Genomic DNA, 18,192 nt, shown 5'->3' with positions numbered 1-18,192 from the left:
GAGAATGCTGAGTCAAGATGGCGGCGGCCTGCTTTCAGTGCGGGGTGTCTAGTGAGGTAGGGGAGGCTGGTGAGGTGGGGGGCCTGGTGAGGTGGGGGAGGCTGGTGAGGTGGGGGGCCTGGTGAGGTAGGGGAGGCTGGTGAGGTGGGGGGCCTGGTGAGGTGGGGGAGGCTGGGGAGGTGGGGGGCCTGGTGAGGTGGGGGAGGCTGGGGAGGTGGGGGGCCTGGTGAGGTGGGGGAGGCTGGGGAGGTGGGGGGCCTGGTGAGGTGGGGGTGGCTGGTGAGGTGGAGGGGCCTGGGGAGGTGGGGGAGGCTGGTGAGGTTGGGGAGCCAGGTGATGGTGTTGTGCTGTGGGTAGGTAGCAGCTGGGTGACCTGCATGGGAGCTGAGCCAAGTCTTGGCGACCTGCAGATGTGTTGAGGGTGATTCTGCTGAGGCGCTCCCTGAGTCTTACGTGGACTGGAACTTCCAGCTTTGGGTCCTGCTCCAAGGCGGGCGTCCTACTCCAATGCTGAGGCCCGGAGCCCCGCGGGTTGTCACAGCGCTGGTGATGTCTGCAGAGAGCAGCTGGATAGGGGTCCTCTAACACTCTCAGAGACGGAGTCTTCCGACCAGGGGAGATCTGCGGGCACAGCAGCGTGGGGCATGGGGCAGCTCACTCCCTTCCTGCCGCCATGTTTTCTCCAGCAGTCAGGCTTCCCCACTTGTAAGGCACTCTTTTTAAAAATAACAAAAATAAGCCTCCTGAACATTTTAGACAGATTTCCTTTCTTCTTTTTTTCCCCCCAACTTTACTTCAGATGATCCGGCACCACACACACTTGCCTGGGATGCCTTCCTTCCTGTCAGTTGTGCATTTTGGTGTGTGTGCGTATGCATGCGAGTGTCTGAGTGTGCATTTGTGAGACTGTGAGAGTCTTTGTGTGCAAGTGAGTATGTGTGTATGCGTGTCTGAGCATGTGTCTGTGCATGTGTGAGCATGTGAATGTGTTTGTGAATTAGTGTATGTGTGTGTACATGAGTGTGTCTGAGCATGTGCATGTGAGAGTGCATGTGGGCTGCACAGGAAGAGATAACATACCAAAGAAAATAGGAAGTTGGATTTATTTTAGTGTCAGCTAAAACTTTTGAATCATCATTGCCCCAACATGGAAGGTGTGGGCCAGATGTACTGCAACACGCCTCCCCAAGCTTGAACTCACTGAGTCTGTGAAAACTCACACGCTGCCTGTGTGCTCCCCCACCCCTGCTCCCTAGAGCTGCTGCGCATGGGGTAGCAGTGCCGATCAGCCTGGCTTTAGAAGCAGCCCAGCAGAGTGACCTGCTTGTGGGGTTACTGTGCAGAGTGGTTCTGGCAGGTCTATATGTATTCTTCTGAGGACAGCCAACGTCTCTCTGCATCTGTCTGTCGCCTTTGTTTACAGTCTTGCCTGCAGTGGTAAGGAACCCAGGGCCTTGCGCAGCCTGGGAAGTCACCAAGCACCCCCACCCCCTTCCACCTGCCGTCCCCTCGTGGTGTGCCCCATGGTTCCTCTCTCACACAGGAAAGCTTACATTTGATAATTCTTGTTTCTGACCACCATACTTTTACTAAAATAATATATATGTGTGCGGAGTCAAGGTCTTGGTCTGATGGATAGCGGAGAGCAGGTGGCCCCGCTGCTGAATGGACAATAGGCTGAGAGTCGAGAAAGGGGTAAGGAAAAGCAGGACGTGACTCACTCGGGAAGTCTCTGGAGGCCTTGAATTCTCCAAGCGCAGCATGTGGGCAGGGCTGGCCCCTCAGTGTCAGCACACTTCTGCCCGTGGAGACTCAGGCTGAGCTCTGCAAAGGGGGCGTTGGTCGGGCTCATTTATTCCTAGACACTTTCCTTATTCCCCTAAAAACATTTAAAAAGATAAAGACAACATTCTAGCATGGGTGAGACTGGGGTTTGACTCCTAGTACTACAAGAAGAAAAGAAGAAGACAGATAGGCTTGGAATAAATGGGACCCTAGAGCCGAGAACGTTGGGAGCTCCAGCTGGGCAGAAGCTCCCTGAGGCTAACGTGCAGCATGAACTCCAGCTGCTTAAGGTCAGGTATTGCTTTTGTCACTTCTTCCAGTGTCATTTTTCAGTAAGTCAAATGACAGAACCCCCCTAGAACCCTGCTAAATCATGGCTCACACCCTTTCAGAACTGCTCTTGTCCCATTTAAAAGTGAAAAGCCCTTCCTGTAAGGTGGCCCTTTCAGAGCCCCGGGCCCCCTGCTGGTTCCGTGGAACTCAGCAGCTGCAGTGCACTGAGACACGCTTGGCAGGGCATGGAGTCAGGCCTGGCCCACTGCAGCGTGGCCCTGAGAGGCCTGAGAAAGTGACTGAACACAGCTTGGCATTTCCGGCTCCCACTATCCCCTCTTCCCTGGCTCCCCATCCCTTCCAGTCCTTTAGGCAAGGGCAGGATTCAGAACCTTCTGAATTCCCTGAAAACCAGAGACAGGCATGGATGTCCCAGAGGCCCAGTGCTTGGGGGAAAGATGGAGAGTTTGGGGAAGAGGCAAATGTGACCCAGAGAGATCTAAGGCACAGGAAGATATGCGTCTCCACCTGCTTTCGGCACCCTTCCCTGTCCTGGGATATCCCACTGTCCAGCCTAAGAGGAGGCAGACAGCATTTCCCACGTGGAAGAGGGAAGGGCCAGCAGGGCCTTCCCTGTCAGCCAGCACCTGCTTCAGCCCAGTCCTGTCTTCAGTCTGTGGTCCAGAGCAAGGGAGTACACAGACAGGGACAGGTGCCGATCCAGGCCAGCAGGCCTCGGCCATGGCACCAGCAGGGATAGCCTGTGACGTGTGGCAGCCCCACACTCCCAAGTGGGGTCCCCAGTCTCTCCTTCCATGCCTTTGGTTCTCTCTCCTGTCTCTCCACATTCTGGCTCATTCTGAGGCCCACACAGCCCAGTCCCTTGAACAAGCCAATTAGCTGGTGGTCGGGGGTGAAGCTGAGGTCACCCAGTCTGAAGTGTATTCCAGTGGCTTTTCAGATGATGGTCTTCAAGATTCTCTGATTCTACCCAGAACTTGGACAGGGTGGCTCTCTGAAGGGCTCTTGGCGGAGGTGTTATCTGATTTCCAGGTTGACAGACTCCACAGGAGTGTCTCCTTGGCTCTGCTAAGGCCTTGGGGCAGATCTTTCACTCACATAGGATTTCTTGACCTTGTGCACTGGTCTTTTAGGAGAATCTGGCTTGTCAAGTGGTCCAGATTTTCCAAATGTCTGTGCATTTAATTATATGATGGTAACACTGTGACAGGTGGGTGGTCACTATCCACCAGAAGGTGTCAGGCACAGACAATGAAGGTGTCTTTCCGTTTTCACAGTCTTCATGTCAGAGTTCCAATGTTAGCATTTAGAACAAATAAGTGACCAATTTGTGTTTCAAAATCTGCTCAAATAAAACTGGTGCTTCATGGAACGAGTGGGTCTCTCAGCCTGGAGCCTACGGGGCACTCGCACAGCTCTCCACCCTGACATGGTGTGGACACTCCTTGTGTGCCACGAGGCAGGTGGCTTATGTCCACTCTCCCCACTTGAGGCTCAGAAGAGGCGCATGGCTAGGCAGGGTAGTGCTTGCAGCCCCATCAGGCGATAAGAGAAATGGGCACTGTCTGTGTGTACCTTGTGACTGGAGGGGTGTAGCCTGCCAGGTGTGAAGTACCTCGGGTATCACCTCCTTGATTTCTGCTTGGGCCAGACATTTTAGCCAGCACTGCTTTTGCACTAAATGTGAACATAACTTAAAAAGCAAGAAACATCCTGATTTTATTGTGAAAATTGTTTGATTCCTTGGCTACCTGTGGATGTCTGGGGAACCCCAGGGGACTCTGTAGACCACCTAGAACTGCTAGCCTAGGCCGGCTACTTAGCACTCCGTCTCTCCTCCCTCCCTGCTCCTCCTTATTCTTACCTGGCAATCTGACTTGATGGGACACCTAGAAATGATGGGAAGAGGCAGCCAACTCCCCACGGGCCCTCGCCTCTTCAGCCTGTCTGTACCGTCTACTGCGTGCAAGGCCGCCCCTCTTGTTCCAGTGGGTGAATCGTCTGGCTTCCTGTCTATAGCACCGCCATCAGATAGAAAGTGACCTGTGTCCCTCAGAAAATTCATCAGCCCAAAACAGGCTGGCTGGAAGGCGGCTGGGAGGAGTCGCTGAAGGCCCCCCTGTGCGCGTGGGTGGAATGGAGCCTCACAGGGCTGCCCCTGCCCACTCACTCCCTCTCACCAGCACTGGGGCCTTCTCCAAAACTAGCCAGCCACCACAAAAACTGGACACCAGATGTGCCAGGACGGGAAATGGGGAACCTGGAGTCTTCCATGCATCAGCAGCCGTGGGTCTGTCCGCCTCCCTGTCTGTGTGTCAGGGCTCACTTCCTGGACACACTCACTGTTGAGCCCTCCAGGGCCCCCGCAGAAACCACCGGGAGAAGGAATGGTGCCCTGGGTGCCAGTGAGCCTTTGAAATGTGTGTATGTGTGTGTTGTACGTGTGTGATATGTGTGTCCCCTTGGACTTTCCCAGTTACATGGGAGCTGGTGGAAGGCTTGGAGGAGAGAGAACATTACCTGATTTCCAGGTTGACAGTTTAGAAATACAGTCCTGATAACCAGCCAAGGGCATACCTTGCGGCCAGGTACCAGGTACCAGGTTTGCAGCCTTCCCTCCTCCCCAGTGGTGGTAACGCAACACAGTAGCTGCCCCACCAGGTGTGCAGTGTGACCAGGGAGCCGCCCATGGGAGCCCCAGGGTGAGAGTTTCCTCAATTGGGAACAGGGAGGGAGGAGGAAGAGACCAGGAACTGGGAAATCTCCAGGCAAGAGAGGGAGACAGTACCCTGCGCTCACGTCTGAGGAGCAAGGGGTCCCCAAAAGAGACCCGTGAGGTGCAGTCTTTCTTCAGGGACTGGTGGGTGCCACTCCCCACATCCAGGCGCCCTGTGCCAGGACCAGTCTTCCCACCCGGGTTACCTCCACCATCCTGGGGGCAAGACACCAGCTTACAACAGACGACGCCACCTACTGGATGGGAGAGAAGCAGGACAGATATGGATGTCTAGAGCCAGCAGCAACCCTGGCTTCTTCCTTCCAGTTTCTTGTTGGCTGGTTGGTTGGTTGGTTGGTTTTTTCTCTTCTACCCCTCCATCCTCCGGCCCTCACATCCCAACATATGTGAACCAAGAACTTGGCATGAAATAGGACTTTGAGGACTGAGTCATCTGAATGCCTTCAGGTTTACTGTTCTCTGAGCTGGGAGCGCGTGGGGAAAGGGTACACTGCTGGTGGGAAGGTGAAGGAGTCCAGCCATGATGGAAAACACTTTGGACCTCGAGAAACTCAAAACAGAGCTGCTGTGTGATCCAGCCACCCAACTTCTGGGGATGCACCCAAAGGAAACGAAGTCAGTCTGACAAAGAGACGCCTCCCCACTGAGGTTCAAATAACGGAATCTTGTTATGTGTGTCATCAACCAATGGAACTGTCAGTTCCAGTGAAGTGAGTCAGGCACAAAAGAAGAGCTTCAGAAGTCCCCTCCGCACGTGGGAATAATAACGGCGGTCTCCAAGCAGGAGTGAGTGCAGCGGTCACTCCTAGAGCCCGGCCAATGGGGAGGGAGGGAGAGGGGGAGGGTGACTAACTGCTCCCGAACACTCAAGCAAGGAGGACAGCGTCCCACTCCACCGAGCACAGGGCAGTGACGCAGAGCACCCGTCTCATTGATATTTATGAAGAAGCAGAAGAGAGGAGCAGAAAGGCTCAAGTGTAACAAATGATAAGAAGAGGGAAATGCTAGGCTCTGCGATTGGATCAGTATAAATTGTATACAGATACTGAGGTACCACCCTGCATCACGTGCACTCCCTACAACTGCTATGTGCTAATTAGATCGAATGGACTGAAATTTTAAATTCTTACTGTGTTCTCTTCCACAGCTACGACCAAATGTTATCATTCAGATTCTAAAAGCCAGGATCATTAGGTACTGACCACCAGCATGAGTTCATTTTGAAGGATTTTACTGAAAAAGGAGCTTAAAAAAATCAAAACTGATAATTTTATTTTTGCCATAGATTTTTGTCTTCTCTAGACATCTGTGTTTCAATTAACGAAGCTTTATCTAAATGCACTAGAAGGATATTACATGTAGCTATAACTGTGGAGATAGCTATGAGGAAGCTTGTACTCATAGGGCACCATTTTTTAGTCAGAATGCCGTATTCTCACTTTTTAGCAAGGTTATTCTCCTGGCATAAGCAGCATGATGGCAATGGAGGAAGCGGAGGCCAGCCCAGTGGCAGCTGTTCTGCATGGGCGGATTCAGGGCAGCGGGCAGGGCCCTGCCTGCCAGAGGGTGAGCACCCCCTGGTGGACGTGGAGGGCAGCATGGCCTTCCAGTTAGGGACTGCAGGAGAGGGCAGCTTCTGCTCCCACGCTCAGTACACATCCTCAGTGATCCTGCATCTCCATACCATCTTAGTAGGTGCAAGGTCCTTAGAAGGCCATTCCGCTGCCTCCTAATCTGAAATCACTGTTCTCCAACACAAGAACCTCAGACTGTTAATTGGACTCCAATTTAATGTGAATCAAGGTGTGAGTTTCACTCAGTGCATGGAGGGAAAATGGACAGAGGTCACTGGGCTTCTGCAGAGTGTGGAGACTCCTCAGGAGGCCTCAGCACAGAGCCGCTGCTGACCTCCACACCTCAGACTGCAGGACTCCAGGCTCCCCACATTCTCTCTAAGCGTTTTCCATTCTCCAAAGACCAGTTCCATTTGCAAACTATGAAAGTTTTCAGAACATATTTTACCTCATTTGCTCTATTTGATGTGTGAGAAAGCCAAGCCCAGACAGGTCACAAGACACTCCCCGAGGTCACAGTGGGACAGAGCTTGGAAAAGAATGTCGCGCCCTGATGATGACACATTGTGGGTGCTGTTAGATCCACCTTGGTTTTATTTTCTTTGTTTTTAAACACACACTCCAGAGTTTCTCTGAAAAGATTTGACTTCCATTTGTCATTTATATCCTAGAAGAATGCCGTGAGGCCCTGTGTTCGGCAACGGAGAAGCAAAACGAGATCTGCTTTGGCTTGGCCTCTTGGGAGAAGCAGAAAGATGTGGTCGTTTACAGAGACGCATGGAAACAATATAGATTTTTTTCTCTGAAAAGGCCTCATTTTCTAAACAAAAAAGTGAGATACGTGAATCACCAACTCAACACCACACTGGGAATCCCAGGTTTGCTGTGAAATACAAAGGTCACTTCAACCCCGACTTGAAAGTCACCCGTACTGTGACAGGAGGCATTTCACTGTGACAAGAAAGAGCTTGCTCTTGGGCAAAGGGGAGGCACTGTGACTGGGGCACTCGAGACAGGATTAAAAGGGAGAGTCCAGCGGCTTCGGGAGGAATGCGGAGGGACCCTCCTCCCCAAGAAACCATCTAAGAAGCCCGAGGCCAGGATTTGAGAGAGGGCCAGGGCCCCACCTGCCACTTAGCAGAAATGAAATGCTTTCTCAGTTAGTTTACTTTGCCTCCACTGACTTTGGAAGGTTTCATTTTACTCTCAGAGTAAGAGTAGAGACAGCTGAACCCACAGGAGTCGGTGCTGAGGAAAGCGTGCAGTTGGTTCTTAGAGCCTGTGTTGCACAGTGTCATCAGAACCAAACCCAAGCCTCATCTGTGAGCACAGAGGCATGCGCCTTTGACAGGGACTCGAATGTGTGGCACTGCAGGCAGGGCAGTACCGGCAGGATCCAGGAGAAGTCTGAAGATCTGTCCCCTGAAAAAGCCACGCGGATTCTTCCAGCCAGCATGGGACAGGGGAATGTGGCCGTGCTGACGAAGGTCCACCATGCTAGGGCTCAGGGGAGAAGGACATTACTGAAGAAAGATCCCAAGGAAATTACATACGTGGCTGACCTCAAACACTCCCCAGAGCACTTCCTGGAGGAAGGGAGGGGTGGGAAGGGCGCACAGAGCACCAGACCCTGTGTGGGGTCTTCCTGTTTGAAAGGTGCCCTGGACAGGTACCTGCAGGATGACAGCACAGCCGAGAAGCTACGCTCTCCATGCCACCCATGAGTGCTGGCAACTGCAGCCAAAGGCCCAACAGCCACCACCCTCTCTGCAGCAGAGCGCGGGTGCCTCTCGGTCTCTCCGGCCCCTGGAAGAGTCCTGAACACCTGTGTTTACCCCACTCTGCATGATGTTCCCATTTATCCACTGGGGCTGCAAAGCCATCTGCTAGCAAAATTCCAGCCTGCATTCCTCCTCCTCAGCTGCGCCAGCCACAGGTCTTTACCTGCTGGTGCCTCTTTCGGGCTTTGGGAAGGCGTGCTTTCTGCCGCCCTAGAATGAAAGGCAGCAGCAGAAAGAAAGACGGGTTTTCCCAGAGGTTGAGATTCCTTTCTTAATTTCCAATCAAGAAGGGTCAACGCTTTTGTCAAGGTAAACGGTGGCCCAGTAAATGGATTGCAGGCTGCGAAAAACCTGACATTATATCTCCAGAGCAAATGTGCAGCCCCACAGTAGCCCTGCAAGAGGGCCTCAGCCTGAGGTCAGAGCCAGGGTGGCAGAGCAAGCGTGCCTGCCCACCACGAGACGTCAGAGCAGGGCGGGGTAAACGTGGATCTGGAGTCCTCGCTCCTCCTGCCCTTCCCTCCCTCTCCTCTGTCTTGGCCCGTCTGTCTCTCCCTCTCCATGTGGCCGGCTTGTGCACGTGACAGAGCAGAAGTCTCCTGAAGAAAGTGTGGTGCTGCCAACACGCAGAGCACACCCCGTGAGCCACACACCCAGGGCAACGTGCCGCCCAGTGAGAAAACTGAGGACCAAGAACCCTATGGAAAGGACTGACCTTCTCAGAAGGCAACGGGAAGGCTCTGCTGAGAGTGGATTCTCTGACCCCTCAAGAGCAGAGGAGCACTCAGAGGAGTGCAGGGGTGGCAAGGCCTGTGGTGCAGGAGGGGAGAGGCCGGGCAGAGGAAGAGGACGGGCTGATGCAGCAGAAGAAGCAGGCAAGGAGATGCATGGGCCAGGTGGGCAAAGGAGACGCAGAAAGAAAATGTGAAAGGCTCCTAGTTAAGCTGCCAAGGAGCAAGGTCTTCCAGGCCCAAACAGGCGGGTTCACAGGAGCCAGTGGCTCTCCCTGACCTGCCACCAGCCGACACTGGGCTGGATAGCATGGACTCCAACCACATCAGGCCTCACTGCTCAGCCTCCTTCCTGCAGCCACGGCAGGACCCAGCCGCCCCTCGCCTGTCAGGCTGTAGCAAGTCCCTCCTGACCATGAATGAGTGTGAGAGAAGGACAGGGTTGACTTCCTTAGACTATTTTACCCTGGGAAGTTCTAATACAAAGACCGTTCAGCCTACCTGTGTGTCCTTTCCGCATTCCTGTTGGTTGAAATAATATAACACATGATATAGCATAATAGTTACGTGTGACAACATAGAATAGAATACAATCCATAAATGTAAAATAATATACTATCATTTTATCTAGTATAAATAACATAATGCAACACATAATAATAAATGGAGGAAGGGGGCAGAGGCTTACCCGTATCCCAGGCTGGTCTTGTCAATCACCAGTTGAGGGTCCCTGTTGTTGGGAGCCTCTGCTGCAGCCTTGGGTTATCCGTAGCTCAGCAGAGACTCAGACCTGTCATCGGACTCAGCAGCAGTCACGGCAGTGGTAATGATGGTGCTCATAAGAGCCATTGCTAGGGGAGTTAGGATTTTTTTTCCATGAGGCCAAGCTCAGCAGGAAGCGTTGTGAGTCTCTGGGACCCTGAGCAGCCTGAAGAATACAGATCCACAGCGATAGGCTTGGAACCATCCCAACTCCCTATCTGTCATGGGACCGCTGTGGGACCCATCTGCGTGTGCCAAACATGCCCCTTTTGATCTGCTGCCACCGAGTTTGTCACCCTGGAGCTGGGAGGAATGTTGATGAGTGGACTTCTCTGCTGCTAGTTAGCAAAGCGACTTTGATCCCATGAACGTGCAGCCGTCCTCCTGCGCGCAGCGCTGCAGGTGTGGCTGTGTGTGGGCAGGGGCCCGAGGACGGCTCGACACAAACCAAGAACACAGTCCCAAGGACGTCATCAGGTAGCACCCCACACCCCACGCAGAAAGCTCTCCCAAAACATCCCGAGCCAAAGTTGATCCTAGAAACCTTAAAAATGGCACTTCATAGATTCACAAGGACACTCATTTGTGAGTTTGGGGTTAGTTTAGTTTGGTTTGGTCTTTACAGTACTAGGGATCAGACCGGGGGGTGGAGGGTGGGTTTGCACTGAGCAACATCCCCAGCCCTTTTTAATTTTTTTTAAAATTTTGAGACAGATCTTTCTAAGTTGTCTAGGCTGGCCTAAACTTGTGGTCCTCCTGCCTCAGCCCCCTGAGTGGACGCACTTACCAGTGCTCCTCCATGTCTGGCTCATATGGTTTTATAACATTCTAAGCACTGGAAAAGTTTTTCCTCATATTCAAACAAAATGCGCTCTCCATTCCTCCTGCCAGAGCCACAGGCTATGCAAGATGTTTTCTAAATTATGTTTCTTGGAACATGTGGAAGCGGCCACAGTGCTGTGTGTGTGTGGCTGAGGTTTTCTCAGTCTGCTGCCTCGCTCAGAAGCTCGGGGACAACAGGGACACATGAGGATCCATCACAGCCAGCCCAGCAGAGAAGAGTGGGGCCTAAGCCACCTACAGTCTCCAACTCTGGTACCACAAAAGCAGACTAGACAGTCGCTGAAAGGTAGTGGCAGCTCAGCTTGCTGCCAGTCACTGTGCCACACTCCTGTGTGCACACCCACCACATGTGCATACAGACACACCACACAGATGCACACACATGGACATACACCCAGGCTTCATCGCCTCCCATTATCACTTCTCGCGACTGAATCACAAAATTAGGCTTTTGCTTCCTGAAGCCCAGTGGGGTGCATGTATTACTGTAACATGGGGCTCTTTTAATATTCTAGAATATTCTATTTTATATTCTAGAATCTAGAGGAACCACTTGTTAACTCAGGAGCTTTCTGTGAACAGAACACCGAGGAGGAGCCAACAGAATGGGGAGGGAAGGATGAGGACAAGTCAGGGGTTCCCAGGAGTGAGGACCATGGGGAAGCTCGGCTTTGCCAGGAGTTGACTTTCTGAGGCTCAGAACCACTTAGTTCTCAGAGCCTCAGTTTCCTCTTGCTCGAGTCAGAAACCTGGACCCAGTGGACCGGACATGGGCCTCCTTCTTTCCCCTCCCCCACTTCCTTCACAGGGTGTCCTGAGAGCTTGCTGGACTGGCTCTCCCCCCTTGTGCTCCTGCACGTGTGTGCACACAGGCGCTCTCAACTTCCACACCCCAAGCGCCAGCCCTTCCTTCCCCTCATTGAAGGCCAGATTTGAATTCTGTTTCCAGCAGGAAGCCCACCCGGACCAGGCCAGCCTGCAAGTGTTTCTATTTTTATTCCAACTCTGTTTTACCACGAGACCCTATGATCTGCTTCAACTTTCAAGATCCATTTCAAAATAAACAATGCTCCCCCAAGCCCCACCATCTAGCACGGGGCATGGGACCAGGGCAACAGGGAAGAGGCCCAGGGTCTTAGGTAACGTGCCAGACATGTGCTCGTGTGTGTCTGAGCATGTGTGTACGCTGTGTGGATGCACAGAGAGCATGGATGGACCAGGCATCCAGATACACAGAGCCCCATAGCAGGTGCAGGGCGAGTTGCTGCCTGGGCAGCTCACCCCTTACTGCAACAAGTGCTCATTGCCACCCTTGCTCTGGGGTGCATCAGAAGCAACTGTGAGCATTAAGTAAGCTGCTTTTGTGTGTAACACTAGAGAAGAGAGCACCCTACTATGGTGACATATATAATGCCCACGTCTGCATGTGGTAGGCACATTGTGTGTGTGTACTAACAAGTTCAGTGAGTCTTGTGATCTGATCTCTTCATGCAGCATGTGTCGAGTTGACACCTACTGTATGCTGCTCACAGTGCTGTGGGCTGTAGGAAAGGCTGACGCCATGCACCTGCCTGCAGTGGCCCCATGAGTGGCAAGGTGGGAACACAGATTGTTAGAGCCCAAGAGAAAGTCCTAAATAGGTGTGCCATGCAGCATCATAGAATGTGAAACTGAAAATCAACTTTCTTATGAAATATATTTAAGAATAAAAATGTGAGAATCATGAAATGTTAGTTAAAATAACTGGTGTTCTCTGGTCTGTATCAGGAGGTCTCCCTTCTTATCAGTCCGCTTGGTAACATGATTGGCTTACTCAAGATATTTAGCTGTGACTATCTTGGATTGTGTCACAGCCAATCAATCTTCCTTTTTGTAAAATAAACTCCACGTGTTAGTTGGCATGCACCTCTGTCCATCTACTGACTCTTTCTTGCTTTTGATAATCTGATAATAAAAGAGAGAGATGAGTTTGTGCCAGGCATAGTGGCATTTACCTGTAACCCAAGCAACTCAGAAGGCTGAGACAGGAGGATTGCAAGTTTGAGGCCAGCCTTGGCAAAATAGCGAAAACATAAGCAACTCAGTGAGACAGGGTCTCAAAACAAAAAGTAAAAAGACTGGGGATATAACTCAGTGGTAAAGCATTGCTGGATTAAGTCCCTAGTTTAAAAAAAAAAAAAGAAGAAAGAAAAGGTGGGGGGATGTGTTCAGGTTGAAACAGCAATTTTCAAGCAGAGATTACAGGGAATCAAGGTCTCTGCACTGAAATCCCTCTCCTTATGCCCAGCAGGGTCAGTGGCCGAGAATTCAGAAATCAGTTTTTCTAGACAGTGTGAAATAGCACCTCTACATTTGCCCCACTCCATGCCTCAGATGACGTTCCAGGCTACGTGGATCATTAGCCTGTGCAGTTCATCTTTGCTTTCATGCCCTTCATCCCAACAATAAGGATAAGAGTGTTTACTTTATAGGATGCTGCGAAGTCCAAGCCACAGGAGGCACCATGCAGCACTGGAGGAGCTGGCAGCCTGGAACCTGCAGGTCGCTGCGGCAGAGCCCTCGTCTCTGCCTACTGGGCCCCTCTCACTCTGGCCCCTGAAACTCAGTGCAGCCTCCTAGTCTTCTGCATCTGCACCTCTAACTGGAACCTCATGGCGTCCTTGTGTGGCTCCCAACTTGTGTGGCCTTGTGTGGCCACCAACCCTGGGCTCCCAGTTCCTACATTCTTCACTCTGTCCCCAGGCCGTGCCTGTGTCCTCCCTCTTCTTGAGCCTTTCTGGCTGCCACTCACAGTGGCCTCACTGTCTGTCATGCGCTCTGCCTTCGTGCTGGGAATTCCCTTTTCACTTACAGAAAGAAGCACCTGCCCCACTGGTCCCGCCCAGCCTGGCTGCCCTGAGTTCTCCGGGTCGGGCTGACTCCCATTTTTTGCAACATGCATTTCTCTCTCATGGGCCACGGCTCATTTTAAGAGTGTTCAGCATAAAGAAGATTGGGTCAGGTCCATCTGGTAACAGTATATATCCAAGGTTCTGTGTTATTTGGATGGAAAATAAGACAATAAAATCATCCATTGCCTAGAAACATCTGGTGCCTCTTTACAAAAGCCTACCACTTGACTGTCTGGAAACAAATTTATTTGTATCCAACATATATCCTGAGAGTTCTTTTAATTTTTTTCCTCTCCAGCTGCAATGCCACGTGACAAGAAAACATGTCTTTTCAATTCACTCTCTGCCGACACAGATCTGAAAGTGCTTCCTACCCTGGCTGAATGGACTTGGAATGTTCAAGGGACCTTTCACAAATCTGTACCCAAAACCTATAGTCCATGAAATGTATGGCTGCTCTCCAAAGACTGCCTTTTACAAGTGTCAGAGAGAGCACAGCTTCTATAGCTTGACCTTGAATTGTGATTAGATGGATCATGTTTACCACCTAGTTTGCTTAAACTGAATCCTCTCAGGTAAAAGTCTTGTCCCATGTTTGGGGACAGGCCTGAGTTATTGCCAGGACTTCAAATACTACTTCTTAACATTTCTGTCCGTTGCTACAGTTTTCAAAGCACTTTCAGATACTTCGTCTCCCTTGGCTCACTTAACAGACTTGTAAGGGAAGCGGGCAGATATTATCAGCTCTGTTTTGGAGAAGAGAAAATTGAAGCAAGATGAAATGGCTGTGCACTCCAGCTGAGACGGCCCTGAGAGCTCACCCCTGACCCGCTCCTCTGCTGTGGGCACTTAGCGGGTCAAGCAGAGCAGAGATGAACAGTCAGACCAGCCTTGCTCTGTGTTCTTGGGAGCCAGGTAGAAAGTCCAAAACCAGCAGAGCTGGCTCCGAAGGCCCCGGGCCGGGCGTGGAAGCCAGTCAAGGTGTGCACGGACACACACCTTGTGTTTCTCTCCAGGCTCACCTCGGACCCCAGCTGCTGGGAAAGTTCTCCTTCTGGGACAGGGACCCAAAAGCCAAAGCTGGTTGCCACTTCCACCTTCAGCAATGGTTTAAAGACTGCAGAGAAGGAGCAGGCGTGGGGCAGCGGGGCTGAGCCAGGGTTCCTGTGGGTTCCCTGGCAGTGTCCCTGAGGCCAACGCACAGAGCACACCTGTGAGACGTGGGTGCAACAGAGCCTCAGAGGCCAGGGGCTGCAGTGACAAGTCACGACTCCACTTTACACAAGCCACAGATTGAGTCACCAGGGCAGAGTGAAAAGTGCTCTCCTCAGAAGGAGAGCACAGAGTGGGCTGTGAGGAGAGGGTTTCACCTGGACAGAATTAGACTTCTACCCAAGTTTGACCTTAGAGTAAACACGGCAAGACGTTCAAATGGAGCTCAGCTCTGGTTACAAAAACATAGATCTTGTAACACAAAGCAGGCCAGATTTATCAGACTATAAAGTGAGTCCATAAAAGAGCTAATTACAGATTTAAGGAGGGAAACATAGACACTGAATTTAAAAACCAGGAGATAGCATATTCACTTTCTCTTGCTGTACAGAATCACCACAAGCTTTCCTGCTTCACGACTCCTGTGTCCTCATGATGTCCAGCAGGGTCTACTGGTTTCTCTGCCAGAAAGATCAGTAGGTTTGCCAGGCTGGACTCTCCTGAGAAAGTTCTGGTAAAATGTCCACCTCCGAGTGCAGCCTGGTTCCTGGCAGAGTCCACTTCCTGTTGTCATTGGTGTGACGTCTTCGTTTCCTTGCTGGTGAAGTGAGGTCACTCTGCAGCAGGGCTCCAGCGTGCCCTCCATGTGGCCTCCTCCATCTTCCAAGCAGGGACGCCCGGCCAAGTCTGTCTGGAACTTCAAATCCCTTTGACGTCTCTTCTTAGTGAGTAACAGAGAAAACTCTGCCTCTCCAGGGTACAGTGACCAGGCTGGACCAAAAGACTCTCTCCCGTTGTCCTCAGAACATGCCACACAGCCGAGCCGTGTCTCAGGGCCCATGTGCACAGGCCTCATTCAGACTCAGGGGACAAGATTTAAAAGGCCAAGGTCACAGGGTTGGGGGAGGTATTCTTAGAATTCTGTGTACTGCAAGCTGGTCACACTGAAGGCTGGAAGGAGACAGCTTGCCAAGTGGAGCCCCGGGCCACGTAACATTTGTAAAAGCCGCACAAAGAAGCAAAGAGCTTTTTATGTTTTTAATGAATATTGGTGACAAAAACTGAAGAGTAAGTCCAACAATGGAAGAAATGTCTCCAATGTTAACTTAATACAAATCCCAGGAAAGAATAAGGAGATATCAGAAGGGGAATATGAAATAATTACCAAGTTTTTAAAAGAATTCAATGGCCGGGCCAGGTGGTGCACACCTATAATCCCAGGGGCTCAGGAGGCTGAGGCAGGAGGATTGTGAGTTCAAAGCCAGCCTCAGCAAAAGCAAGGCCCTAAGCAACTCAGTGAGACCCTGTCTCTAAATAAAATATACAAAGTAGGGCTGGGGATGTGGCTCAATGATCAAGTGTCCCTGAGTTCAATCCTCAATAAATAAAAATGATAAAAAAATAAAAAGAATTCAAGAAAAAAATATGATTTTATTAGATATTACATACAATTCAATAAATACAAGTAAATTTTCTCCAAGGAATAACCATTAGACTGACAGCAAACTTCGCATGAGGAGTGACAGATATCAGACCCATCGGAGAAACATTGTCTTACAGCAGGGAGCCTTATCAACTGAGAGCCATGTGCACTTAGGTCTCATGCCACAGCTGGGAGTCTGGGGACTCCTCATGAAGGAGAAACCAAGCAGCAAAGGAAGGAATACAAACAATGCAAAGAAGGCAGAGTCTGGAGGGAGAAGCCTCCCGAAGAGCCTGCAGCCACGCACGTGGGCACGTGGAGAGCTCAAGCCGGGCGCCCCAGCACCAGGAGCACACCTTGGTGTAGACACTCAGAAAACAAAGAGGCAACAGCTACCAAAATGCACCAGGAGCCCAGTTTGAAATCACTCCTGGGCCTACTAGCTCCCGCATCTCTCCATCAGTTGTATCCAGTTCAAACTGGAGTTCCAATGGTGTAAGTGCCAAATAAATACACTTTCCAACACATGCTGCCGGTGGTCTTCGCTGCCCCCTCCTCATTGCCCGCAGGTGCACTCCCAGAAAAACGGCACTGAATGCTTCCTTGAGGAGAGGAAAGTACCAACAGAGGCTTGAGGTTTACAAACACGTTGAACATGTAAACAGACTGGGCCTGTGCTTAAAGCACTTTCCAAGGGAAAAAATTCTTTTTACAAAAGATCCCAAATGAAACTCTAAACAATAACATAATGGGATCAGGTTTGCCACAGGTTGCAAAAGCAAAGTTAGGAAGAAGACTGAAGTACTAAAATACTGTTTAATCATAAGCAAGACGATAGCCAATGTTGTGTATCCACAATGTAAAGATGAGTCTGAAAGAGGAGCGGGAAGAGGCAGCAGAGGAAGCCACTGGCTCAACAAAAGGCATTTTGAAGACCGGAGAAAAATAGGAGAACTAGAACCAAACAGTAGAAATAAGTCCAAATTATCAAGCAATTGCAACCATGACTATGATTTTTCTAAACCAGTGACTTGGATGGAAGATCATCAGATTAGATTGCTAAGCATCCTGCTATAGGCTAGACAGAGTGGAAACACACAAAGTACTGAGTGGCAACTTATACCATATAAACAGTCCAACCACGGGTGTGTGTGCGATCCCAGGGTGGGGTTATGACTCGGCAGCACAGCGCTTGCCTAGTAGCCACTGTGGAAGGAGATAGTGTGGCCCTGGATCAATCCCCAGCTTTGCAAAATAAATAAATAATAATAATACATAAAAATCACAGTTTTGATATCCCTCACAACATAAGGTCAAATATAAAGCCAAAAAAAGACAAAATTCTAATCACTGGAGAGGACTTTAGTAGACCTACATCAGCAAAGCAAGCTGGCCCACAATTTGCTAAGCCCCTAATGTAGCTCACATGTTCTGTTCTGCTAGTCCAAAACTGCGTGATGGAGACTAGGGAGCAGCCTCAGGCTGGACTGCTGCCTCTGAAGAAGCCGACATGGACACAGAGGATGGGAAGCAGCTGGGAAAGGGCTGTGTGAGTGGAATGAGAGCTGACCAAGGGGCGCTTCCTAGGGGCCAAGTGCCCCGCCCTGCCAGGGCCCCTGGTGCAGCCCATATCTCAGGGAAGGAGTCACAAGGAATGGCCATCTTTCCAGGTCCAGGATCTTCTCTTTCCTGCAGTGTGACTTCTGTTCTCTGTAACTTCCCATAAAAGTCCATGCAGATGTCCCCATGCATACACTTGGTATAAAATGACTTTGTTTCTTCTCTAATCAATTACCATTTGGTAGTGACAAAATTTATTAAAAGATTGGCCATAGATTGGGGATTTACAAACCAGGTTCCTAGACCAAAGAGTGATATAACCAGAAGTAGTTCTAAAAGGATGTCTAGTGGCAGTACTGCCAACAGAAGAGGCTAACACAGAGCTCAATGTTCTGGGCATTCGGGCCTCGCCATGGTCCCATGAGACATGTGCTATCAGGATCCCATTTTATAAAGGGTCAGTCTGAAGTCTGGAGGTCAGTCTGCCTGCCTGTCACAGGTAACAAGTCCCTGTGCCTGGCTTCTCTGGTTGCAGGTTGGCTCCTTAGGGCTTGCTCACACCCAAAAGACAGCGCAGCTGCATAGGTCATGGGTGTGGG

General features: G+C 50.9%; 1 long non-coding RNA gene across 3 annotated transcripts; it reads right to left on the bottom strand.

Annotated features, from left to right (window-relative positions):
* Positions 1-576: 576 nt before the first annotated feature.
* LOC308632653 lies at positions 577-15,286 on the bottom strand. Of its 3 annotated transcripts, none has more exons than XR_014018623.1 (4): positions 15,008-15,286; positions 9,591-9,753; positions 1,722-1,879; positions 577-713 (listed from the first exon to the last, which is right to left on the bottom strand). It is a non-coding gene; the product is annotated as an uncharacterized lncRNA (long non-coding RNA). The 3 variants fall into 3 exon arrangements; XR_014018625.1 differs by lacking the exon at positions 15,008-15,286 and adding an exon at positions 12,972-14,985; XR_014018624.1 differs by lacking the exon at positions 9,591-9,753.
* Between the last annotated feature and the right edge of the window lie 2,906 nt (positions 15,287-18,192).

Source organism: Spermophilus citellus (genome assembly GCF_964194105.1).
Source record: "Spermophilus citellus genome assembly, chromosome: 13".
In the NCBI taxonomy this organism is placed as follows: domain Eukaryota; kingdom Metazoa; phylum Chordata; class Mammalia; order Rodentia; family Sciuridae; genus Spermophilus; species Spermophilus citellus.
Note: the sequence above shows the minus strand (reverse complement) of the source record. Positions and strands in the feature narration are given on the sequence as shown.